Source organism: Halichoeres trimaculatus, unplaced genomic scaffold (genome assembly GCF_033239565.1).
Source record: "Halichoeres trimaculatus isolate MK-OKI-2021-1 unplaced genomic scaffold, fHalTri1.1 fHalTri1_scaffold_8, whole genome shotgun sequence".
NCBI lineage: Eukaryota > Metazoa > Chordata > Actinopteri > Labriformes > Labridae > Halichoeres > Halichoeres trimaculatus.
The window spans coordinates 33,659,648-33,687,624 of NW_027437186.1; the positions used below are offsets into that span (position 1 = coordinate 33,659,648).

At 42.2% G+C, this 27,977-nt stretch overlaps 1 long non-coding RNA gene across 1 annotated transcript in view; it reads right to left on the bottom strand.

The window, feature by feature from the left end:
- LOC141795593 (uncharacterized) overlaps positions 1-27,977 on the bottom strand; it is a 104,822-nt gene continuing 76,845 nt past the window's right edge. Inside the window, exons 3-4 of the long non-coding RNA XR_012598618.1 lie at positions 2,012-2,209; positions 1-1,059 (exon numbers count right to left, since the gene is read on the bottom strand). This is a non-coding gene — a long non-coding RNA (uncharacterized LOC141795593). The remainder of the gene's footprint in view (positions 1,060-2,011; positions 2,210-27,977) is intronic.

Consider the following 27,977-nt stretch of genomic DNA (forward strand, 5'->3'; position numbering starts at 1 on the left):
TATGAAATTTATTCTGGGTCACTTCCCAGGAGTCCCCCACAGTGATTCTTCTTCTCTCTAACAAAATGTATAGTTTCCTCCTTTTCCAACATGCTTTTTATTTCAAGGAAGCACATAAAACACACTGTGTGCATGCACACCGGCTCCTTTTCGCTCCCGTATTTCCTGCTTTAGAAGTTTCCTTAACTTCTCTGCTCCGTCTGCAGCAAACTATTTGGTAAACAACGTATGGTGTTAACACTCAGATGAAAAATTATATTGGCATGTTGGTATCACACTGCCTCTTTTCCAAATGGCAAAAGGGAATCTGACCTTTTCCTGATCTCGGCGCTGTCAAAAGATGACCTTTGTGCACAGCAGCTCGCAGCCAATGTGTGTGAATCTTTAGACAGGGCACCAACGCTGCCTTTTCAAAGTAGCTTGTCGATAGCACCACAGCGAAGGAAATATTAACAGAGCGGTGGTTTTATTTGCATAATGCAATGACTGGACCACTTTTCTTCCTCCTGATCCCAAAAGTCTGTGTTTTGTGACAATAATGTGATGTTTAAAGGCGCGTCGGTCAGAATAACGGAATAAAAAGCGTGATTCAGACACTAAATTAATCTGGCGTTGATGGAGGCAGAGACTGAATCTCGAGTGAATAAAGGGAATTCAATTCAGACGCCCACACAAAATCTGTTAGTGTTTTTTCAGGACATTCTCACACCTCTTTTTCCAGGGACTTGAGAAACTTTGTGAATCAATAAACTTCTGTTACACTTCTTGGTTTGTGGGCGTAGCCTGAGGGAATCGCAGGATGGGAAGGAAAAGGAGGAGGAGGTTGAGAACGGGCAGCTTGGCTACCCCGGTGGGTCAAGGTGAGTCTGTTAGCCTGATGGCTTGTTCACTCTGCAGATGTCACCTGGTCATTATCCTGAGGCAGCCATCTGCCAGCTGGTCCTGCAGGGCCTGGACACTCAGTCTTCTGGGTCCTGTGTGACTGGCAGGATCCATGCTGCTCCTCTTCTTCCACCCTGACCTGATACTCCACCTGCCTCCAGCGTCCAAAAGGCCAGGCTGGTCGGGCCCGCGGGGAAGACAGAGGACACACGCAGAGAAACAAAAAAGCGAGCTTTGAACTCACAGCCACAAAGTAAAGCGGGGTGAATTAATGATGCATCTGCAGTTTTGTTTTTTCTTTTTGTACCTGGGCTCCCCTCACCCTCAGAGCTGCTGGGATGCAGAGGAAAGCTGCCAAAACAAACTACAGCTTCCACAATTTCACATGCCTCCAGTCTTACCAAGAAAGTGCTTAACATGATTAGTCTATTTCTAAAAAAACATCTATTGAGAGGATCCTCAGATAGCGGAGCTAATGAAGAGAGCCGTTACATCACAAAGTTAATTGTCAGCTCTTAAATCTTGCAGCCAGTGTCTCGCAGCGGATAATTATGTTGAAAAATCTGAGCCTTACTTTTGGACACACTTAATCATGCCCTCCTTCAAGGTGTTGGATTTGGATCTGCTTTTAAAATGTAATTTTAACTTGATGGGGTTTTAGGTAAACCTCCTCAGCTCATTACAATGAGATTACATTTTCTGAAGTGATAAAAGAATCGTTTTGGATATCACGGAGATCATTAACACACTCAATTTGACTTTGTATTTTTATTTTTTACCCTTGAGTCTTGTTACAGATGAATGTGCTTTTATCGTCAGACACATTCGGGATGAAAAGCCGGCTCTGTGTAGTTGGTGTTTGACCTGTTTTCTTTCTATAACAGTGAACTTTGTTTAGGCCGTGCTCTTTTTTCATCCCGTCTGTGCCACTCATGCTAAAAGCACGGACTACCTGAGGACAAACTCTCAGGTAACCAATCAGGTAACATCCATAAACACAATCATCCTCTGGCTTCCAGTCATGTCCAGGAGGCTTTCAATTTATTATCAGCTTCACACTTTCATCACTTCCCAACAAAATACCTCTACTGGCTTATACACACACACACTAACGCACACAGTCACACACCTTTGATCTCGTAGCCTCTGTGATTCTGCTTTTTTCATCCCCGACCCAGTTTGAACTCCGGACCGCGGTAATGTGCTGGATATGAATGGCTGCGTGGGCAATCTGCTCCTCCTTTCCTTCTGTTGTTTTTTTGGATCAATTAGGCTGTTGTTCTGGAGGACGGCACACACATCTTGAGGCTTGGCGGCGTTTCAGCGCCTGATATAAAAAGGAGAACTATGATAGTGGGAGGCCCGCCCTCTAACCCGCCTGTACCCCTGGCAGCCAGAACGGGCCAGCTGGTACCGTCAGCAGCCCTGACAGATGACCTGCTGAGCGGATGCTTTTAGCTCATGATTCACCCGTCATTATACAAACATACAGCGTAACGGATAATGTCCAGAAGCACACACAGATTGTAGTACATGCCTTACCGACCCGAGGAGGTAAAGATTAGCCTCAAGCATCTCGAAACAGGAGCTTCATTTTTGTTTTGTTTACATGTTAAGGTCATTTCTGCATCAATAGGTTACAAATGGGTTTAATGATTTAAAATTACAGCTATAAATGTGTGATAGTGATCCCTCAAAAGTAGCTAAAGCATGAGTAAGACCCACAGATGAAGTCTCTGTGACGTCACCTGTCTGTTACTGACATGAAATAAAGCAAATCGACGGACGCAGCCACATGTGCTTCCTTTCTAACAGCTATAGTGCGCGTAAGTCGAGCTGTGTCTCTGATTGGGCAATCAAATGATCCTAATATCTTCTAAACAGATGAGTTAGAAAAAAAATTCACCCACCGTACAGTGTGTGCTGATAGCGAAATTAGTGTTTCAGACCTAAGCTGTTTTTTAACCTTTTAATGCCGTAAAAGTATTTTTTTTGTATTGCTGAATGTGTACGTGACTTACGGTCTTTCTGCAGCCAGCCTCAGGCGGATTCTTGATGAACAGCACTTTTTAGTGCTTCTTCACAGTCGCCGTTTTCCGAAACCCCTTGGAAAGACCCCATCTGCACAAGACTGTAGCCTAGCTTAGCTTACGCGCCGTTTCCCCCAGCAATTTTTCACAAAAGGTGCCAAGCTGACCAGCATCAATACAAATATTACGGACATGTGACTTGTACAACCTTGCTTTAAAAATACTGAAATGTCCATTTAAGAAGCTATAACTTATGCACAAATTTTAATTACAGAGTAAAACTTGATTGCATGAAAATATAGCGAATGTGCTTGTAGTAGAGAGGCAGTGAAGAAATAAATGAAAAACATCTGCTGACATGCTACATACTGTAGGTCTGTTTGGCTTTATGCAGAGTTGTTCCCAATGAGGAGGAAATATGGAACCAGAATCGTCTTTATTTGCCTAGTATCTTCAAAAGGACACAAGGAATTTGAATCCATTTTTATCAACTGTGCTCTCTCTGTACGGATATTAGATAAACAAACCCTAAAAACCACAACTGGAAGGGAGTTAAAATATAAATAAGTAAAAATTTGTAAACTTTTAAGTAACATAGTGCAACAAATAAAAGGAAATCAGGAAAAATGTGCAACAGGAAGAGCGCATGAGAAAAAGGGAAGCTTTTTCCCAATCTATGAGCTGCAGCCTGCATTGCCTGTGTAGATAGCAAAGGTTGAACTGAATTGAAACGATGACGAACAAGGGTTAGTATCAAAAAAACAGCTTTAACTTTGTTAAAAACAACATGTTTGATGTTTTTTTAAATATGTAATTTGCATTTCTGTTTGTGTCAAAGTGATTTTTATTACATTTCTACCATTTTTAGTCCCATTGACGATCAAATGATGTAACCATGGAAACATGACAAGTATTCAATAATTTGTCTTCCTAAAAGATATTTAATTGTCCTGATGAGATAAGTTATTTGTTATTTAAAAGAAATCATCTTAAAGTACATTTACAAGTTTCATTTCTAAACTTGGTACAATGGGTTTTGATGCACTGAACATGTCAGTGTGCTGTAGACATCAATGTTTTCTCTATTTCTGGGTCAGTTGGTTTAAAATCATTTTGACTTTCATTTTTTACAGTGTAGTGGATTGCTAAAATCATATTTTTTGTAACTCTTTTGCACAATTATCATATTTTTTTTAATAAGAAACATTGGTCACACCAATTGATATTAATCAGTTGGACCAACTGGCCACATCTTTCACCCTACGTCACTGTCACAAAGTGCTGTGGTCCCCAACCCCTGGGCCGTGGACCGGTACCGGTCTGTGGGTCAATTGGTACTGGGCCGCACATAAAAAAACTTAAATAACATTATTTCAGTTTGATTTATTATTTGAATCTGAACTATGTTTTATTTTGAAAAATGACCAGATTCTCTCTGTTATACCTTTGACTCATTCTTGATGCCAAGTCCCCCAAGCTAGCAAAATGCACAAAAAACAAACATCTTTCGAAAGTTTCTTTGGGTGGTGTAAAAGAGCCAGTGAGGAGACAGAAGAAAAGCCAGTCTGTAAAAATATTGTCTGACATTAAACTGGTCCATTGCACAAAAAAGGTTGGGGACCGCTGACATAGTGCCATTCCTAGCAATAGCAAACTACCGTACACTGTTAGCGTAATGAAAATAACACAACCATCACGAACATTTCCCTTTTTCAAAAATAATCTCAAGGATTGATGTTTTTAACAGCTTTTTATTGTGTTATCTAACAGTGTATTAACATTTTGTTGCAGCTGGTACGTGAATAAATATGGGATACCAGAAGGACACATTTGCTAGCTGCATTATGGGCGAGCCTTCAAACAGGATGGCCTTCCACAAATTGAGACACAGTCACAGAGGAAGCCCTACATCCAGCACCACCTACTGAAACAAATCTACTTCCTGTGTTTGGCAGGATGTTACAGAGCTGCATTTAACTCCTTCAAATTTTCACAAAAGCTGATTCCATCATAGATTTCCATCATCATGAGCATGCCACAAATGCAGGCACACAAAGAAAGCAGCTCTATTTACAGTTCATTACAATATAAAAACATTTAATACACTCATTGCTGACACTGACTGAAAGGCTGAGTCAAATAATATCATTTTAGTGACATATGTGACATCCTTTAGCTGCACTGTACCAGTTTAAAAAAATAACTGAAGTGATGTTGAATGAAAAGACTTCTGGGGACCCAAAGGCGCCTCTTTTTTTGAGACGATCCAACTGAAACTGAGCCTCACTTCTCATCAATAATACGTCCTCGAGGTGATATGAAAGAAAATCCAATAAAAGAAAGAAACAAAAAGCCCTTTTTCCACCCAGTCAGCTCCAGTGTTCAACACTCTGCCTGCAGGAGTCCATCGCTGGAGAGGAAGAGCATCTAAATTTAGAGTAAAACATAATGTGATGTAGCCACAGGTCATAGCTGATGTATCTCATGTTCTCTTTTACTGTATGTTTATGCTATCACTGCTACAAACACCTCCCACTCAGATAACCTGTGGCTGCGCGCCACGCAGTTTGCAGCCGTTCTGGAGGCTGTCTCAGGGCAGCATGAAGAAAATAAATATAAATAAGTACAATCTGGGTTCAGGGTGAGAGTATCTGTACAAAAATAAAGATGTAAATTAAACATATGTCATTCACATTGCAAATAAGATGCACGCAGAAGTGTTAATGTAGTTATTTCAATGTTAATCTGTATTAAACTTTGAGAAATAGACATTTTTTTTATGTCAACAGGGCTCAATTTGAGCAAAGGTTGAGTCTGATCTGCATGAATATGAATTTACAGAGCAGCTGAATTTCAATTTCGAGCGCATCAATTAGGAATTGAAAGCAAATACTTCAAATTGAATGCAACATTTACTGAAATTTGGCAACTTCACCTGCAATTACAGCCCATTTCATATTCAGATATGTTTTATTCACGCTGACCTCGCAGGGAGGCTGAACATCTGGACGAAGTCTTTGTCTCTGAGTGGCTGAAGGCAGCTGGTGCTCATTGGCTCCACAGCCAATGACAGAATCAGCTTTCAGCGGGTGAAAGGGAGGAAAATTGCAGCTGTAAATACAGCGATGAGATGAAACGCAGGTTTGAAATGATTTGAGGCACTGAGGAGAGGAGGTCCCAGTTCTGCAGGTCTGATTACTGTACAGAGCTGATTTCTCCGACTTCTCTCTGTGTGCAATTGACTGAATTTTTGGAGGAACTTGGACAGCACGTGTTGCTCGATGCTATATTCACAGAAAAATCTGCACTCCAAATCCAACAGCCCTGAAGTAGGAACACAAAAATGTCTCTGTAATCTAAAATGATTCTGAAAGACGGGATGTGAGTGACAGCTTCTGTCTTGACCTTTTTGCTTGTGGCCTGTATGTTTACATTTTACTGCCATACTCCAATTTTTCCAAATCTCCAAACTTTGTACCCATGTTTTCTGAAGCTATTTTTTCCCTCTTCCTTTGCTTTTTTAATGCAGTACACAAACAGCTTTAAGACTCATTACAGCCACCTCCTGTTGGGAATACAGTATCACAACAAGGCACAAGTGAAAAAAGGGTGTGAAACTTTTTTTCTTTAAATTACATCTTGAGGAGCTCCTCATACTAACACTGCTGACAGACAAATCTAGAAATAAAAATAAATGGATCTTCACACATCTTTATTTCCACACTTCTTAGGTGTCGTCCCTGTTGCTGATTCAGGTGTGATACTCTTTGCTGTATGACATGTTTAGGTGAGGTTTTGCTCACTTCATCCACTATGACTACAGATTTAAGAGTTTTAACAGACAGGAGGATCCGTTGTGCTTCAGCTCGGTAAGGGTTAGCACATTTGGAGAGGACATTTGTTTCACATAAGTGTCATGAAAATGTTTGTGCTTTTATAGCTGCAGTCAGTTTGCAAACAGCCTATACAACTTAATTTTACTCAGATGACCGTTCAAACATTCGATTCCAATCAGTCAGCCATTCATTAAACATAATGCAGTACGATCCCAAGCAGAACTAAACGTTCGACTGGGTTTCAGCTTATTGAATTCTGATTCACAGGCAGAGCTGCAGAAAGTACTGAACAAATTGGAGATCAAATCTTTTTAACAAATCACTTTACTGAAACGATTCTACTAATTCAACACACTGAAAAAAATGCTTTTCCCATCACTTTTCCTTACAAATGTGGACAGACTTTTCAACAAAATAAGATTAATTGCCGAGACGCGTTGTTACAACAAAGAAATAATCAACCAAACACAATATTATTATGGAGTCCAAAATTGACCCTTACTAAAATCAAAACTTAGTCCCTTACTTTATTTGCACACATTATAAAAGGCAAAGACTGTACGCTCATTGAGATATGTCAATAAAATCAACTCACTACACACTACCAGATTCATTCACCTGCTACCAGAGTCCACAAGCTATGGTCTACGATTTGAAGCTAGGTAGTTATTATTATTAACACCTTTTTGAGGCTGTTATGGTCTAATGGTCCGATCTATGCAATATAAAAACCAAAAAGAACCAAAAAAATTCTTTCAGTACAGTGGCTGCAAAACGGCTTAATAATTGACCAATCTGAACCGCCGTTTCCCTCATTTTGGATTTGTGCGTTAGCCCATCCAATCCCCTGTCTCCCTCGCTCCGCACCGTACTGCCCATGGTCCCACCTTGTCCTTCCCCACTACCCCTCTCACGTCAGCTAGCTGCTCAGCTACCGAAGCATCATGGGGCCAGAGAAGACCGAAACCAGGAAGCTGTTACTGTTACCCTCCACAGGGAAGGAAAGAAAACGAAAAAAGTTTTAAGGAAAAGGCTAAAGCAAGGAAGAATTATGAGCCATACAGGTGCCAACAGAGACTGAATATTGGAGAAATGTACGACTGGTGGAAAAAGCTGCAGAGGGATTTGGGACTGAAGACTGACGCCAGGACAGCTGAGTTTCTGTTGACTTTGTTTACCACAGTGAGAGACGTCAGCTGAATAACTCTGGTTAGTCTGTGCCTGTACTGGCTAATGACTGAACGCTGCTGGTCGGAACGGGTCGGCTCTGTCAATAGATTTTAGCATAAGTTAGCCACACATCTTTAGCATTGTAAACTGAGCTGGTGAAGACACGCCGAGAAAGGTAAAGCCACGCCCACAGTCGGCTCTGCTCTGATCAGCTGGCAGTGGCAACGCCAGACCTGCTTCGCCGGCTAATTCATGGTTTTGATCGCGCCGGTCCAATTAAAAAGCTACCACTGTGTGTTACAAGGAGGATGACTGTCTTGTTTGTTACATTTTCTGCCGGTCGGCTTCTTGCTCTGTGGGAGGGGGCGTGTTGTTAGGAGGCGAAGAAGGGCGATACGAGCTGGGGGGCGGGATCTTGGAACACGGAGGGGAGGGGTGAGTGAGGCTGCGTTTTTCAAATATGTCTCATCAGCCAAACTGGGTTTCAGATCATAGACCATAGCTTTAACTTAAAATCTCCCAAAACCTTTCACGATCGTGACATTGGAGCAAAAAAGATACACAGCTGACAACAGAATAGTTGTCAAATCAATCTTTGCTGCCTGCTCATCCATTGTAGTGGCAATTTCAACTTCTCTCATTGTCAGTTTGATTGTGGTGGGTTTTGCAGGCCAAATTCAACCTCATATTGTTGCCACAAATCGACCTTTTATGTCTGGCATTGATCCAGCTTTATACTTCCTGTTTTCTATTTTTTTTTTTTTTTTTGAATTGGCCGCATTTGTTGCGCTTCACGGCCAGCTATCGTTTTGTTCTACTTGATAATTTACAAAATGCAAGCTCAGATATCCTCTGATATGTTTCATATTTCTGATTTAACTGCTGCTGCCATGATCATCTTCTGAGCAGAGCAGCGTCTGACATTTGATGAAAACACTTTGCTAACTGTCGTTAGCTGCTTCGACCCTGAATGTTTCCCTCTGGTCTGCTCTGACCTGGAGAAAACCACGTGAAGTTCTCACACATAACTCAAGGAGAATTATGCAAGACCAGAGCATCCTATTTCACCCTCGGGTGTCAGTAATTCACCTCTAAATAACTTCAAAGGTAACAAAGAGTGAAAATAAGACCTACATACAGCAGAGAGAGACAGCTGAGGACAAAGCGGTGTTCTCAGCATGAAAGCAGGCTGAAATCTGAACTATATTAAAGTTAGTTAATCTTACATTATTCATTCAATTTATTCAGCCTGTTCTGTTGTACCCTACATAAACTAACTGCTTTCAAAAGGGTTGAAAAGGGTTGTCAAACACTTCTACAAGGACAAAAATAGTCCACAGAGAAGCCGTCCAGGTTGAGTCAGAATTATTTCTGCGATGTAAAACACCGACTGATTCATTAGAAAAACCATCATGTATAAATTCACAGGGATGCTATCAGTTTTAAACCTGCACCCAGAGGACTGAGCTCGTAATTTAAAGATAAGACCTCCCTGAGATAATAATTACCTGTATTGTTATTTTGGTACAAAAGCGGTCGCATTAGTGAAATCATTAGTTTTACAAAGACTGGCTGATGTGGTTCTTATCTCAAAAGAGCTGTCTTCACGGTGAAACGGCTCCCTGGATTCACTGAGGAATCAATAACAGGACGACAGTTATATACACTGAGGACTGGTTATTCCAGCTTTCATGGATCACAGATGGAAACGTGTATTTCCATCACAGTTGCTTAGATCCTGAGTGACAGCAGCATGAAAATAACAGGCAGTAAATTCATAAACACTGAAGCTGCAGTCTGGATGCAACTCACTCATTAGTTTCTCAAAGATCTGAGCGGGTACCGTTCAGAGTACGGCGTCTCATGCAAAAAAGATCTTTCAGGGACAGCACCTCCAGAGAATGTTTATCTGCAGCGTTATAGAGTATATCTATATCTGCAGACTGGTCCCTTATTGATGTGAGGATATATTGAATTTTAAAAAAAGCTGCAAACAGTGTTGAACAGACTCTTTCATACATATCTGAACTGTTGAGTGATTTAGAGTAAAGTAGCGCTGGAAGAAGGATGTCCGACAGTGGAGACTTTAACTTTCAGTCATTTGAGTGAAACTAGGATGGGATAAGACAAAACTGTTTAAAAGTTTCCATCCTGTGAAATTTAGGTCAAATTGAAGCAGAAAGTCTTACAGCTCTGTGCTTTGGTAAAATGGCGGTGCTGCCTCATAATAAAGGGCCCTGTGAGGATTTTCAGATCAGATACTCCACGATTCAAATCGAGGATTAACCCAGCACCGAAATTTTCAAAATGCTGTTTCTCAGGATTGTGGTTGGATCAGATTTTTCCAGGAGAACATGAATCCATTTAAGGTACATGGACCAAAAGTCCCTCTAATGGCACCGAACTGGCTGACAAAGTTTAGCAGTGAGAAGTTAGATCTGTTTTTTCTTGGGTCTATTTTGTAGCTATGGTGGACACCAGAGCTGAACTTACAAAAACAGAGTTCTCTGAAACAAAGTTTGATTGTGCTTTGTAGCAAAGAGACACATGGAAATCACAAGGAAGATGAATTACTGGATGTCCCCCATCTTTGGTCTTTGTCTTCTTTGATTTATTAGCGGGTACTCTGTGTTCCACTGCTATACTTCATGACTGATGCAGCTATCAGCATCTGGCTTACATGTGGCCAGCCACAAGGGGGCACGATTAGCTGTTGAAACCCAAACAAGATCAGGCTTTACTGATCCAACCCATCCAAACTGTACTGATCTAAACCAGACTGCTTGGTGTAAACGGGGCTTTACTGACTGAGGTGTGTTCCTGCAAAGTCCATGAGAGCTTAGGGCTGTCCCAAACTTAAATTTGCAGCATTATCGTGAGGGAATTACCCACAGTTCATTGTAATGTGATGTGAAACTATAGCAACATGGGGTTCCCAGGGAAGCCAACCAACACGGCAAGGTAAACAAACATGTATCATAGAAATTGAAAAAGAAAGAAATGACCAATAACAAACCACAGAAACTAAAACCAATGTCGATGCTTTAGAAATACAAGTCTGCCTGTCTTTAAGAATAACTGTATTAAAATCAATCTTCCCTAATCTTTATATTTTTAAACATACCATATGTGCAGTTTAATTATTATTTTCAGATTTTTTTTATATTCATATTTCTTTCAGTTTGGTAAATAAACTGTTTTGACTTATAGGAGCGTATAGCTAAAATAGTCAATCATTCAAACTGACAAAAATGCTACTGATACTCTAGTTTAATTTTTTCACATGCGTAAAATAACTGCTGCGGTTTTAAAAAAGTGGTGACCTAACTGTCTCTGTGTAAGTGCCGCTGTGTCACAGCACCGCCCTCCTCCTTCTGATTTTTAATGATGTACCGTCACATGGCTCAGCGGCACCAGGAAAAAAAGCAAGGAGGCTTCAAAAAGCAAAGTTTGCTTGTTTTTTTTTTTTTTTTTATATAACATTTATTTGATGTGATAATTCTTTATACTTAAAGGATAAATTCCGTATTCCGTAAAGTCCGTATAATGGGATCCATCGGGGTATAGACAGCGCCGCGCCTAAAACTGCATTAATCGTCCAAAAACTCATGTTTTTTATCAATATTCCATCATGGTCTGCTCAGAGTTAGTCCTCTGCTGCAGTCTGTGTCACTCCAGACAGCACTGTGTGGCTGTACTGACCTCTGAACTGATGAAGACTTTGTTTACGTTTGCCCCTCTGCACATGCGCAGTACTCTCTGGAGAGCTGACTCCACTTCCTCCTTTCTTTTTTTTTTTCCCATTGTTTTTTTTTTTCCTGAACGTAAATGTTTATCATGACACTAAAGTAATGTGTATTCACCTTTCAACTTTGCCCAAATTCTGTCCTAGTTTTTCAACATAATCAAAAGAAAAAAAAATCACAAAAGCACCCCAAAAAGTATAGAAATCAGTATCAGTATCAGTATCAGTATTGGCAATACTGGCCCTGTATTTACTTGGTATCGGATCGATACCAAAATTCCCAGTATCACCCACCTCTTGTTCCAATCCGAGTTATTTATATTTACCATCTTGAGTCCTTGCAGACTTGTGCACCCAACCTTTTTCCAGGTGGCCTTAGTTAAGTTCATAAGGGATCAGGGTTTAGGGTTTAGGGGGGACATTGAGTCAGCCTCTAACAGCAAAATAAAGATCCAGGTTATGTTAGCTCTGCTTGGTGAGGCTGGAGTTGGTAGATGAGCCCTGGGAGGATATAACCAGGATTCACTAACGTTGCAGACACGTCTCAGAGCACTGGGCTGTGAGTGACAGACTTCTTATCTAATCATCATGTTGTGCACACAAGTTGATATCTATTGCTTGCATAAATTACAATCTTACCTGTGCAATAGATATAAACTTGTTCCCACCCTTCTACCTTATTGAAACATCCACATGTCTGCAGAACAAGCAGCCACCGTGTGTTTCAAAGGCTGTCACAGTGCCTGCAGGAGAAGCTCACACTGTGAGGAGCTTTCAGGGCTGTGCACGGTATAAAGAGCGCACAGAATGATTCCCCAAAGCTCTGTGCATCACAAAGGGCTTTGAAAATGAAAACCACAGGTGACACATGAAGAAAAAAAACACAAGTTAAGTTCTTATTGTTGAACTGTAGCCACCTACAATGAAGCAAAACATGAGAAGTGCTTTAAAACGCAGCTTATTTCTACTGATGAGGTCAGATCAGTTTGTTGTGTTCCTTTCAAACATTAGAAAGTTTAATAAATGCTTTGTTTAGCGGCTGCAGCAACACTTGAATATCACAGCACAGAAACTGAGTGAAAAAGCTGTATTTTGGCTTCACTTTTGTTCAAAGGGAAAAGGTGGAGCATTGTGTCTGTGTTAAGTTTCTGAGTGAAAAATTCTCATCCTACTTTTCTCAATAAGTCAAACGATCACACCCTCTGAATCATTGTTGAGAAAAATCTAAAAATAAAGGGTGTTGGCAGCGTGCTGCTCGTCGCCTCGTCTCACACCTCCATGGCACAAAGGTGAAGAACGCTGTGCATGACTAGATTTTTCATTTCTGGGTCATTTAGAGACATCCGTGTTAATTTCAGTCAGTTTCAGACACAAGCTCTGAAGTTAAGCCTTTATGCTTTACCTCTGTTTGCTCCTCCTGACGATGCAGAGTCAACACCTGTATCATGGAGCTGGCTGCAGAATAATCATTGTGACAAATAGCTCTTTTAGTATGCAGAATTAAACACCGTAACAAATTCAAGACATAGAAATGTGTCTCATTTAAAAGTTCCTTAAGGGTTGGTGCCCTCTTGTATTAAATCAGCCACTGAGTTAATTTAAAGTTAAGTAGAATGTGCTCTGTTTTTTTTCCTGCTAATGAAGATAAGGTAATGTGACTCTACGGTGATTCAGCTTCTCGCTGAGACGTCCCCAGAAGCTGCACATTTCCTGTGGATATCAGTCGGGTGCCTTATCCGAAATTAAAATATTTTCATTACAGCATTTTAATTTTTGCTGTCTTATTATGTTTCTAACACATCTGATGGGATGGAAATGTATTAACCAGACGTAGCGCCACAGTATGCTAACTGGCAGCTGCAGATAAAGAAAAGAGACTGTTAAAAGAGGAATACACCTGAAATCATGAGGGAAAAATGTGCTATAGCATATTTATAAATCCCATAAGTGATATCATCCTCCTCCTTTTCATTTTAACTTCCATTAAAGTTTCTTTCTGTGACTTTAACTAAACAATTCATTGTGTACTCACTCATACATACCCTGCTTCCTCTCTATGAGTCTTTCACGTCAGATATCCCCCCTTTTTTTTGGCTTGGACTCAATTCCAAGACACTGCCTCCAAACCACAAGCACATCCAGTTTCGGTTTGTTAGAAAAATGGAGCGTGTTTGAAACTTGTGGTGGAGCGTTGGGCAGCTCATGATGAGGTGAGGATGCATCTCTGAAGCGAAACTAGAAAAACCAAACAGTCTGCAGCAGAGAGGATTCAGTGGGGACTTGGCAGTCTCTGTTCTGCTCCCACTAAAACTCTGCCAATAAGATTAGGATGCACATAAAAACCATCATCTACCTAACTGCCTCCCATAAAGCTTCTCATTACTGTGGTGCTCTACAGTATATTTTTTTACGAGTGCACTCATAGATATTGTACACGTTAATATCTGATCTGATTATGTCTGATATTTCACAGCTCTTTTCAGAACTTTAACTCTCCTCAGGGGAGTGTAGCCTGCAACAAACTGACTCCACATTGAATCAGTCCACTGTAAGAAGTTCAGCGCATTTCTCCTTCAACTGAAAAAAATGTTCCTGTTAGCTTTTTTAATCTGTGAACAGTTATTCAGATTTGTAAATTCAACAGCCAAATCATACTGATGCATTCATTTGCAGGACTGTTTTTAAGTTGCAATTGTTTTCAGCTGCCAGATTAATCAACACCTGAGCAGGTGTATGCTGTGATTGGCCTTGGTGTACATGTTTTATAAATAACACGAGAATGTTGCTGTAAGCTTGTTTCCACGCCCAAACCTGTGCCAATACCCACGTAAGAGGTGGGAATTGGCACAGCCTGAGGTTTTGCGCCACGCTCACATTGGCTCCAGATTTGGTGCGGATTTTCCACAAGCTGCCACTCACATCAGCTCCAGATAGAGGCTGAGGCTGGCTCAGGTGGCGGCACTCACAAGAGTAGAAGCTCATGTGGGTTCATGTTCTTGTCTGGACTTTGCGAGAGAACAAGCCCAGTATACAGAGGGATTATCAGTCTGCGTCATCATAAAGATGTGCACCAGTGGCGATTGCTCTAAGACTGCAAGGGAAGCTCAGCTGCCCCTAAAATGTCCCACAAAAAGTGGTGATATGTTCTGCTGTGTGTACATTTCATTTACAAAATATGTGTAAGAATTCCTTCATCTTTTGTTGAGAATCAGCTCCTATCACAGGTAACCGGCTCCACCTCCTTCTAATTTTTAACACAGTCGGACGCTGAGCATCCTCTGACTTCAGCGGGGAAGCGTAGAGTGGGTTGTTCCACTGTGGAAACTGGAGGGTCATTGGATAAACGCTGGGCTTTGTCCCGCCCATCAGACGCTCAGCGTCTCTGGGGGTCTATGAGGCAATGGGCTGGCCTTGACGCTGGGCTTCTGCATGATGATTGGATGATCTGTCTGAGGCCGAATCCCTTTTTGATTGACAGTGAAATGAGCCAGTCAGAGATCTTGAAGTATAACCCTCCACCGGAGCATCTTCTCAGTTGTTCTGGACTGATCTGGAAGCTTTATCAATCCCCAGCGAGTTTACTTTTCTTAAAAACGGCGAGCGTTGTGTTTAAAGATTCTCTCTCTTTTCACCAATAAGCAGCTACATCTACAGCTGTGGAGCTTCTCCACCTGTCACTCACACTTACAGCCTGTCGTAGTCTCACGTAGCAGCTCCAGCTGCTAGCAAGCTGACACGGAGGGTAGAATTTACGTTTAAATAAATAAACAAATTTATGATGTAGGCCGGGAAAAAAATTGAGCTTCCCCTCCTTGACTGACCAGCAGCCGCCACTGATGTGCACGCATCTTGACCGCAGAGACAGTGTTCAGCACCATTCATTAAGATGAGTTAGCGTTTTTTAGACACTTAATTCAACCTGTTAGCAGCATCAAAATGTACAATTGTTCTGTAGTCAGTTTTTAGAAATGACTTCATACAACAGTGGCAACGTCCATCAAGTTGGGGCCATTACAGAGTAACCAGTGTTGTGGAGTTAATAGCGACCATGCTAACAGGTAATCAACTTCTTGGCCCTTCTCCTGACATATTTTACAATCCCGGAAAAAAATACACAAGAATGGCAGCTGTCAATCATTGTCTAACGCAACGTAGAGCCCTGGTTTTAACTTCTAATAACTGATGAAAATGAAAAATTTCAGAAAAAAGGGACCTGAAAAAGAGGCATTCATATAATATCTTTAAATTACCACAACAATTGGATGTGAGAAACATTTCCACGAGGTGTATTAATTTTTTAAAGTTTGACCACAGCCCATCTGGAGTGACTGGGGAGATGGATTTTTTGTCCTTTACTGCAGCCAGCCAACAGGGGGGAGCAGTTTTTGTAGCGACCTCACTTCAAGCCGAGCAAGATGACGTCCATTTTTTTTTACATTCTGTGGTTGATACCAGATATGTGTTAAGTTGTTAATCATATATTTAATCATGGTAAATGGACATACAATGCTCTCAGTTTTCTGATCACTTGAAGCACTTTAAACAACTCTTTACATCCACGCCAGAGGATGCTACACCAGGAGGACGTTGACATCAACTCTACCTTTCACACCACATTCACACACCACTTCAGTTCAGTGTCTTGACCAAGGACATGTGACTGTGGGAACTAATTGAATTTATTCATAATTGAGACGACGAGCCTCTACGTATCTATTTATATACATGCCTATCTTAAAGCCCCATATGCATTTAGTTTTCCACGAGAGTTGTCCGTATAAAACACTTACATGTGCAACAAAAGGAATGATTGAAAAAAGCCCCCTGAAAGCTTTTTTATTTCCATCTCATCTGCTTTGAAAACAGTCGGTAATTTCCTTCAGAGGAGCCGTCTGCCACGCGGGCTCTTATAAGTTTGGTCAGCCTGCTCACTTTACACAAAGAATACATGATGAAGCTGACTTTCTGAACAAGTTCATTTAAGGACTAAACCTCGCTTTGAAAAGTTCTACTTCTGTCAAAAAGCAATTTCACATGTAGCTACTTTCCCTAGCCTCCGAGGTATGACTCGCCTTCAGAAACACAGAGCAGGATTTGGGGGAAAGAGGAGGAGGAAGAAGCAGCAGAGCCCCACGGGGTCCACGGAGCTGCCTGCTGCGATTGGCCTCGCACAACAAACACTGTTTCCATGACATGTTGGGCAAGTAAAGACTCATGAATAATTCAGCTTTGTTTATTTCTCTTACCAATTCTTTTAATTTGTCTGCGTTTATTTAAGCCATTTCATCCCTTTTTTTCAGTCAGCCACTTCATGACGGGTCATCGCATCATATTATCCTGCCAATTTATAAACATTTTGACCTGTGACATGTATGTTTACATTAATATCACTTAAAATATTCCATATATCGCTATAAAGCCTGCATCATTCTCTAGAAAATCATATTGAATAAAAACTACTGAGTGAATTATTCATCAAATAAACACAAGATCAATTTTGAGAAAAGTCTTTCTTGGTACTGCATGAACTAAATATGCTCAAGTCTTAATTTTTTTTTTTTTACATCAAACAACTGATCTTATTGAGGATTTTAGAATATGCCCAGAAAAAGTGCCGTATGTAAAGAATGGAAAATGAAGTTGATACAGATTCGTCCTTAAGTTGCACTTTGTGCTTTTATCACCAGCTGTATTGATTACTGTAACTCCAGTTTTTACTGGTTTGCACAAAAAGAATCTCCTCCAGCTTTAACTCGTCGAAAGAAGATGTACTTTGTCAAACTCTGCTTTCTTTTGGAGATAATTTTGAAGTTCTTAAACTTGTTTTCAAAGCACCACAAAGACTCCTCCAAACATCACAGAACTTCTGCTATGATTGGCCAAACACAGTCTAACCTTTGTTGTTGTTGAGATCTGCTAGAACATTTTTGGATCTTTTGGAAGTTTTATCTCCTTTTGGAGGAGCCAAACAGTAAACTCTAAAGTGATGTAAGGTCAAGCTGAGCTCATTTTATCCAATGGCTTCTCTTTAAAGAGAGGGTATCATGCGTTTTTAAGGCTTTAAATTGTCCTCTGGTGCGCCCCATAGCAGCTCTACATGATGAATGGTTCTTCAAAAATCTTTTTTCTCACACTGGTGTTTCAGAAAACCCCTATTTCAGTCAGACAACTCACGTTTGAATTGTTTATTTAGCAGCAAATATATTTTATGTTTGGCGTCCAGGCTCCGGCCTCATCACCCCTTACAATAAATTTACATGGTGACATTGAGGAGTGATGAGCAAACATACTGAACATAATCCCCCCCGGAGCCTGCAGGTGGTTGCTGGGGTGGTGGTGGGGGCAAAGAAACATGCAGCATTACAATTGCAGGGCAGCCAAGGCATTGACAGGCAGAGAGGGATGAGAGACCCCCGGTTTAAATAGACCGCCCATTGAGAGAGTGTGATTGCAAGATGGTTATGACGTGTGAGACACGTGGTATGTGTATAGCAGTGCTGCTCGAGTTGACTGCCTGAACTAGCTCGCGGGCTCGCCCCATTTAAGCCAGCTGTCTCTTTAAGGCGAGCTGCTCCACAAACCTTCCCTCTTATTGGCCAGCTTTCTGGAAGCCTACATGGTAGCTATGCACAGACCTTTATGTTTGAGGCCCGCTCCTTCAACATGTCATGAAACAATTAAGACGTGGTCACATTGAGCCATCTGAACGGTGCCGTGCTCAAGCACGTACAGCCCAAAGTCACACTACTCCAGTATTACCTCGACTTAAGCTCAATTGCTTCTTGTACATACGTCATCACGTCCTAATAAAACAAATACCTGGCTCGACTATGTCATCATGAAGCATCAGTTTACATGTATTGAGGCTCATCAGAGTCAGCACAATGGAGAACACAGAGAACATGGCTACGACTTTAGTCCCTTTTTAGCTTGTGTGAAATCATTTTAGTCTGACACAGTTCTTCAACACTCCTGCCATTGTTTGAAGTGATCATCATGTTCTTGTTACGTACACATGCTCATGCAGTAAGTGTATCTCATTGAAGAGCGCCAAAGCCAAGAAGGTGACCTGTCCCTGAACATGGCACTGAGTGTTCATTCTGGCCAAACGATCTGGACTTCAGGGTTGAAGTGCGTTTGAGCACAGTACGGATGGCCAGTGTGACTGCACCCTTAGGAGATCTCTATATGATGACCTCATCATTTCAGTAAGTCTTGTGAAGATCTCGAGCTTATTTTAGAATTTTGGTCAGTAGAGACAGATTTAAAAAAGTTGTTTGCTCTGACTTTTTCTTCATTTGAAGTCACTGAGTTGAAATTCTTGTTGTGTACAATCTTTGGTCAAGGGAACTCATTTCACACAGAATAACCCTCCACAGGATAATATTTCAAGGTAGGGTCTGCAGGAATTTTTGTTACTTGTGAGTAATCACAACATTCAAACTGGGCTCATCTTCCTTGGTTCAGTGCCAGCTGCAGCACACACCCACAGCCTCTGACCGTGACTACATGAATACACGCACTCGTCCAGCAACCACCTATAGCATCGCGTTTCTATGTGGGTCAGACTTGAGAACCGTGAAACTGTCTTAGCATGTTAGCACAAGCTAATCACTGGTATCTGACACATAATTGGTTAGCAGAAAGCTCTTCTCTTCTTCCTGTGCTGCTCTTGTTTGGTAAAAGCTTGATCTGTTTGGTGTTTCATTTAACTTTGGTTAAACACGCAAAGTCACTTGCTCACTGGCCGCGCTGTGATTGGCTGATTTAACCTGCTTACTCTTTGCCCAGAAACATCCTGATACAACCAGAACATCAACATACAGGCAGAGGAGGGGGTTCAAGGCTGACACAGACACTGACACACATGGAACCAGGCCTAGAAGTGCAGACTGAACAGAATTGTTCCTGTAGAAATCAACATCTTTTTTTTTTTAAGGAAAATCCTGCAGACTCTACCTTTAAATAGCCTTGACACTACCTAAGATCTAAATAGCGTTCAATGAAAATCAGTTTGTATCAGCTGTTGGAGCTATCAGATTCCACTTGTTCCTCACTGATACCATCTCAGTTTAAGATTTGAAACAAACTCTTGTCACATTGACAGTTACTTTTAACTACATCTGTTTGGAGTCAGAATGAAAGACAGAAACTATAAAATGATTTTTACTGGAACATCCTGCTCCTGCAGTCCTAAGACTCGGAATAGAAACTCTGGTTGTTGTTTTTTTTGATGAACTTTGCTTCTGTCTTTGATCTTGTATCTTTCTATTTGATCAGAGCGTCTGCCCATGTCACGTTGTATCAGTCTTCCATTTAATCTCTATCAAAGAATGCAAGAAACAGATCGCTGACCAAAATCAGAGAGAGCACCGTGAGGGGCCGCACAGTACAGAGCGGTCTTATCTAGATGGAGGATAAGGCTCTCTGTCCTATTAGGGAGTCATATTGAATAAGGAAGATATAACTCAGATGGTATGATAAACATTGCAGTCCACAGAATGCAGGAAAAATCCCCACAAAGGCTCTGTTCTCTATTATTTATCTCCTCTAATCCAATGATTCACTGCATATTGGGGTCACTTCTGTAAAACTTTCCTGTTCAAACTTGGATTTTATTATTCTGGAGATATAAGATAAGGGAAATATAACATGATAGACTCCGTTTGTTGCCATTTTTTCAGTCAAAGGCAATTCATCTAGTAATGACGTCAAAAAATTGTGCAAAGAGTTTGATTCACAAACATCAAGATGCAGCATTTGGGATTTTTTCTCTTGCAATGACATTACCAGTTACTTTTTTACAATTGAGTGCTTAATTCAATAGAAGAGATGACAAACAGCTCCACTGATGGCTTGGTCTTCTGTCATCCAAAATTTGAACTCAAGAGATTTGAATGAAACAAAGAAAATCATTCAACAATCCACAAACAATTCAGATAAAAAGATCTGAGAGGATGGACGAAAGCCTAAAACTTCTCACCAGTTTGATCTCAACTGTGAGTATAATCACCCAGCTGCAAAGAAACAAAGATGCACTTAGAGCTGCTCCTGATCTCCATCAGCAAAGACCACTCCCCAGTCAGGGATGCAGATTTTGAAACAAGACCTTTCTAGGACCGTACTCCCGAAGCATTCTAAGACTCAATGTAGGTCTTAGGATCCGAGGAACTCTAAGATTTTTCTACAACTCAACTCAACCTTTTGTAAGATAAAAGTTATTCACAAAGTGTCTGAAGCCTTAAGAGAGCTCCTTAGGTGGAAAGCAGTTTGGAGGAGGGAGGAGGACTTTTCAGAATAGAATAAAATAGAAAATACTTTATTTATTCCCAAGGGGAAATTCAGGAGGAGTCGCAGCAGCAATCAAGAAAAAAAGTAAGAAAGTGTATAGAAAGTGCAAAAAAGGTCCATAAGAAAACAGATGCTGACCGCTTGTCCATCATTGTCCAGTCAGCCAGCCTCCACCTCCACAGGGTCCAGGACTGAGCTTCTTCAGCAGTCTGTCCAGTCTCTGTCTCCTGGATCCTGTCTGCTCACAGCAGGTGAAGCTCTTCCAATGGGGCATTTATGTCCAGTGTTAGCTCAGTTAGCCATGTCTGTGAATAGCATGATGCTACTCTGCCCTCTGGTATTCCCTCTGTTGCAGGGTTAGCATGGCTAGCTTGTTCATCTTATTAGCGATAGATCTTACGTTTGTGACGGCCACAGGCCTTGGGATCAGGGTCTGCTGTCTTGCCTGCCTGCCTCTGTTTTCTTTTTCCAGGGCTTCCTGGTTTCCCTGCTCCTCCCCTCTCATCTGGGGATTGGATCCACCTGGTGGGAGCTTTTAAAAAATGTTTGAGTCCCACATGGGCTCTCTCTCCCTTCCTGGAAGGCTGGTGCCTGCCAGGCACCCACCTTTGGTTTGGTTTGGTTTGGTTTGGTTTGGTTTGGTTTGGTAATGCTAAGTTTAGATTCGGTTTCCTTTACACATAGTCTTAATAATCTGTTCACATTTCACTGCACCCAACACCCTCACCTCACTACTGATGCTGACTAAACCACAAGTTAGGTTTCTTGAGTTGCTCAATAAACTTATTTCTTTACTTAAAGCTATCACTGTGTTGACCTCCCTTATTTGTTATGCTCTACAATGAGCTGGGCATAACAAGTGGGGGCTCGTCCAGTTTTGAACCTTAAAGATTACCATTTTGGTTGGTGTTAAGGAGTCTAGCGAGGGTGGGAGGCCCACAGTGACATTTATTCGGTAGTTTAGTTAAGCAGGGAGGGTTGAGACTTTTTTGTTCTCTAGTTTCTCTAGCTGTAAAGTCATTGTGCATTCAGGTAGACTATTGAGTTTGGGTTATGCAGTGCATGACAGTGGGGAGGATTGTGGCTGGGTAGCTGTGCTATTTTGCTGTCTGGCTGGAGCATTTAGTCTGTCCCCCAGATAGGCGGTAGCAGCAGCCATCTCACAAGGAGGGGTTGCTATTTTTTTGTTTTCAGGGCTGTTTGTTATTTTTGTGTGTTGTCCGTGCGGGTAGCAGCAGTTGTCTCGGGAGCACCCCGAAGTATTGGCTGAGACAGTTTGTCTCCCCAATACAGACGGTTTGTAGGTGCATAAATACCCACTGCCAGTACGCACATGAAGACTAGGGATCAGTTAGCCAGCTTTGAGGTTAGGTAGTTAGGAGGGGGCGCTCCATAATTACTCAATCTCCCTGTGGTTGTGTACTGTGTCACTCAGACTGCCTTGTCTGTTTATTCGTTCTTTTTATTATCCATTTGGATGTGTTGGCTAGATAGGGTAACTATGTCTAACGTGGAGCCTGAGCACAGTAATACTTTGGTATCTGAGTTTCTAAAAAGGCCGTCTCGTAGTACTTTGACTCAGTTTACTAAAGCGGATCTAGTTGATTTGGCAGTTTATTTAGGCTGGTCAAAAACTGACAAAGTTCCAAGAAAGGCAGAGCTGAGGAGCATTGTTGAGGAGCTAGGTGTAGCTGCTAGACTGCTGGAAGTAGCTCAAGCTCCAGCAGCTCCAGGTCAGGTCAGTTCTGAGCTTGGTGGGGGTATTTTGTCAGCTGAATATCTGCAGCTAGAGAAGGAGAAATCAAAATTAGAGAGAGAGAGGTTACAGCTTGAGTTTGAGAAAGAAAGACTGAGGGTGGAGATAGAATTGGAAAGGGAGAGAGCTAAAGTAGAGCAGCTAAGGTTGGAGCTGTTAAAGGAAGAGAAGGCACGTGAATCTTTGTTGGCTGGTAGTAGAGGTGGAGCTACTGGTTTTGATGTTGCTGAAAGCTTGCGTCTTCTGCCTAGATTTGATGAGAAAGATCCAGACACATTTTTCTCATTGTTCGAGCGTGTTGCAGAGAGTAGAGGATGGCCAGAGGGTCATAGAACGATGATGCTGCAATGCATTTTCACAGGTAAGGCCCAGAGAGCTTTTTCTGCCCTTAGTTCTGTTGATTGTAATGATTACACTAAAGTTAAAGCTGCAGTTCTAAAAGCTTATGAACTAGTTCCAGAGGCATACAGGCAAAAGTTCAGGAACTGGAAAAAGGGAGAGAAGCAAACTCATGTAGAATTTGCCCAGGATATATTAACTCATTTCACCCGCTGGAGCTCTGCTTCGGAGGTAAACACCTATGAAGATTTGTGTGATTTAATTGTGTTAGAACAATTTAAAAGTTCATTGCCAGCTAACCTTGCTACTTATATCAGTGAAAAAAAGGTGAAGACAGCATCTGCAGCTGCTGTCCTTGCTGATGAGTATGTTTTAACACATGCTAGAGGTTTGGTGATTGGTCAAGTCTACAGAGGAGGTCAGCAGAAGGAGAATTTCCGGGCTGGGCCTTGCAAGCCTGCAGGGGTCACCCATGAGTCCGCTCATCAGGTTGTGAGGCATGTTCCGGGGACAGATGGGAAGTTTGATCCTACCAGGGTCTGTCATGCATGTAAAAACAAGGGACATTGGAAAGGAGAATGTCCGATCAGTAAATCAGGTCAGAAATCAGCTGATTCCAGTGTTTATGTAAAGTCAGCTGGCCTAGTCTCCTCTGCCTCAGGCATGGGTAAGGCTGGGTTGGATGTTTTTCCCCCTGAGCCTGCTCCACCTGAGGGTGTTGATGAGGCATATGCACCTTTTGTCTCAGATGGTTTTGTGTCTTTGGATGGGAAAAACAAGGTACCTGTAAAGATTCTGCGTGACACAGGGGCCACTCATAGTTTGATTGTGGGGAAAATTTTGCCTTTTTCAGCCTGCACTGCTACTGGGAAAAAATCACCTGTACTTGGCGTCGGGTTGGTTCCTCTGTGGGTTCCTTCGCATCGTTTTCATCTCTTCTCTGATCTGGTTTGTGGAGAGGTGGAAATGGGTGTCCGTCCTCAGCTGCCGATTCGAGGCATAGACATGATTCTAGGTAATGATTTAGCTGGGGCAAAGGTTTGGAAAGGTAGTACACCACTAACTTGTGTTGGGTCACCCTTACAGGATTCTGAGGAGCCAGAGGAGTGTGTCAAGCAGTTCCCCAAAGTTTTTTCTTCCTGTGCTGTGACGCGTTCGAGGAGTAAAGCTGAGTCAGAGCTGTCTGGTCAGATTCAGCCCTCTCAGGAGTCAGTTTCTCAGGTTGAAGACAGTTCTGAGGAAAAGGAGCAGTTTGAATTGTTTTCTATCCCGTCGCTGTCTAGAGAAGAGTGCATTAAAGAGCAAGCAGCAGATCCCACGCTGAAATCCTTGTTTGAGCTGGTTTGTCCAGGGGGTGAGCTTAAGAGTGATCAGGGTGGTTATGTCATTGATGATGGGTTACTGTTGAGGAAATGGGCTCGGGTGGTGAATGGTGTACAGGTAGACAGTGTTGTTCAGATTGTGGTCCCTTCAAAGTTCAGAAAGCTGGTGTTGAGCACATCTCATGATGGTGTGGCAGGTCATCTAGGTGTGAAGAAAACATATGACAGGGTGCTTCGCCATTTTTTCTGGCCTCGTTTGAAGAGGGACGTGACAATGTATTGCAGAACTTGTAGCACCTGCCAGCGAACCGGGAAGCCCAACCAACAGATTAAACCAGCTCCATTGTACCCCATTCCTGTAGTTGAGAAGCCATTTGAACATCTGCTTCTTGACTGTGTGGGTCCGCTTCCAAAAAGTAAGTCTGGGAGTAGCTATTTGTTGACAGTAATGTGTAAGAGTACACGCTTTCCTGCTGTGTTTCCTCTACGTTCCATTAAAAGTAAACCAGTTCTGAAAGCACTGACTTCGTTCATTACCACCTTTGGGGTCCCGAAGGTGGTACAAACTGACCAAGGGAGTAATTTCATGTCTCGTACATTTTCCCAGGTGCTAAAACAGTTGAAAGTTAAACATCAGGTGTCAAGCGCATACCATCCTGAGTCTCAGGGAGCACTTGAACGTTTTCATCAGACTTTAAAATCTATGCTGCGTTCTTATTGTACTGAGCTTTCTCAGGATTGGGAGGAGGGCCTGCCTTGGCTGTTGCTGGCTGTGCGTGAGGTTTCACAGGAGAGCACAGGTTTTAGTCCTAATGAACTTGTATTTGGCCATACAGTCCGAGGTCCACTTGCTGTGTTGGGGGATGATTTGAAGAATGTTGAGCCACCTGACAATGTCCTAGATTATGTCAATGATTTTCGTCGTCGTTTGCATGTTGCGTGTGCTGCTGCTCACAAAAAGCTTAGCTGTGCACAAGGGAAAATGAAGGAGCTTTTTGATCGCAAAGCTGAATCGCGCAGGTTTGAGCCTGGGGATCAGGTTTTGGCCCTGTTACCTCTGGTAGGTTCACCCTTTCAGGCAAAATTTAGTGGACCTTACACAGTTAAAAGCCGTGTGTCAGATAGGGACTATTTAGTGTACACACCTGACAGAAGGAAAAAAGTTCAGTGGTGCCATGTGAACCTATTGAAGGCCTATCATTCTCCTAACTCTGCCTCTCAAGTAGGTGAGTCTGTAAAGTCGGTGGCTACGGTCACTACAGTGGAAGTTGGGCCTTCAGAAGATTTTGAGGTGCCATCTGAGCCTGTTCTGACCGGAAAACTCAACAATTCTGAGTATCTCAAACACATAGACAGTCACTTGAGTTATCTGGTAGCCAATCAGCGCGCAGACCTGGTGGAGCTGCTTAATTCTCACTTGTCTCTCTTCTCAGATACACCTTCACGCACCAGCCTAATTGAGCATGATATAGAGGTGGGTGATGCCAAACCTGTCAAACAGCGTTTCTACCGTCTGCCCATGGAGAAGCGGGAACGGATGGAGAGGGAGGTGGAGTACATGTTAGAACATGGGATAGCAGAGCCAACGTGTTCCAGCTGGGCCTCTCCATGTCTGTTGGCAGATAAAGCTGATGGTTCTGACAGATTTTGCACAGATTTTAGAAAGGTTAATTCTGTCACCAAGCCTGATTGTTATCCTATGCCTCGAATGGAGGACTGCATTGACCAGGTGGGGAGTGCAAAGTTTGTGACCAAACTTGACCTTTTAAAAGGTTATTGGCAGGTGCCTTTAACCCAGAGGGCCAAGGAAATTTCCTCTTTTGTTACACCTTGGGGGTTATTTTCCTATAATGTGATGCCATTTGGGCTGAGAAATGCCCCAGCAACGTTTCAGCGCCTTATGAATAGGGTGTTAGCTGGTCAGTCAGGCTGTGCAGCATACCTAGACGATGTAGTGGTGTTCAGCGACACATGGGAATCTCATGTTCAGCGCTTAAAGGCAGTTTTTAACAGGTTGGCAGAAGCACATTTAACCATTAATTTGAAAAAATGTGAGTTTGCTAAAGCAACCGTGACCTATCTGGGCAAAGTTGTAGGCCAAGGTGAAGTCCGGCCTGTGCAGGCTAAGGTGGAGGCCATTGGTGAATATCCCATACCATCATCCAAAAAACAGCTGATGCGGTTTCTAGGATTAGTGGGATATTACCGCAGTTTTTGCCGTAATTTCTCTACTGTGGTTGCCCCTTTGACTGATCTCTTGAAGAAAAACACTCCTTTTGTCTGGTCTCCTCAATGTCAAACTGCTTTTGATGCTGTCCGAAAACTTATCTGTTCTGCCCCTGTTCTTGCAGCTCCTGTGTTTGATAAACCCTTTGAGATACAGGTGGATGCAAGTGAGGTTGGAGCTGGGGCTGTTCTCCTGCAGGAGGGGGAAGGGGGAGTTGAACATCCAGTCTGCTTCTTCTCCCGTAAGTTCAATCGTCACCAGTTGAACTATTCAGTGGTCGAAAAAGAGACACTGGCTTTGATTTGGGCACTGAAGTTTTTTGAGGTTTATGTAACACCGTCTGTGCCAGTGACAGTTTACACAGATCATAGTCCACTAACTTTCTTGGAAAGTATACAAAATGCTAATCAAAGACTAATGCGGTGGATTATGTTTCTTCAGCCTTATACTCTTAATGTGAAACATATTAAGGGTCGTGAAAACATTATGGCTGACGCGCTTTCTAGAGCACCATGTTGATTCCACAAAGACCCTGTTGGTGGGGGTCTTTGTTTTATGGGGGGGGGGGTGTGACGGCCACAGGCCTTGGGATCAGGGTCTGCTGTCTTGCCTGCCTGCCTCTGTTTTCTTTTTCCAGGGCTTCCTGGTTTCCCTGCTCCTCCCCTCTCATCTGGGGATTGGATCCACCTGGTGGGAGCTTTTAAAAAATGTTTGAGTCCCACATGGGCTCTCTCTCCCTTCCTGGAAGGCTGGTGCCTGCCAGGCACCCACCTTTGGTTTGGTTTGGTTTGGTTTGGTTTGGTTTGGTTTGGTAATGCTAAGTTTAGATTCGGTTTCCTTTACACATAGTCTTAATAATCTGTTCACATTTCACTGCACCCAACACCCTCACCTCACTACTGATGCTGACTAAACCACAAGTTAGGTTTCTTGAGTTGCTCAATAAACTTATTTCTTTACTTAAAGCTATCACTGTGTTGACCTCCCTTATTTGTTATGCTCTACAATGAGCTGGGCATAACACGTTCCCCAAAAAATGATTAAGGACAGGTCCATGTCGTCACTTCTTAGCTCACACCTGAGAACCAGCATGTTGTCCTCACCTCCTTCTCCTTACCTTGTGGGAAACACCAGGCCTTGCACCACTTAGCATTGACATGCTACAGGCTGCTAACAGCTGATTTCACATGTAAACAATGTGGTCATTGTTACATGTAGGATCTCCAGACAAACACAGGAGCAAAAGTAGTAGAAATATCGCTTAAGCCACAATAAGTTTGGTGTCCACGACCAACAAATGAGCCATAAAAAGTAATGAACCACTCCAAATACAAAGATTACAAAAAAAGATGGAAAAATTACAAGAAACAGACAAAGAA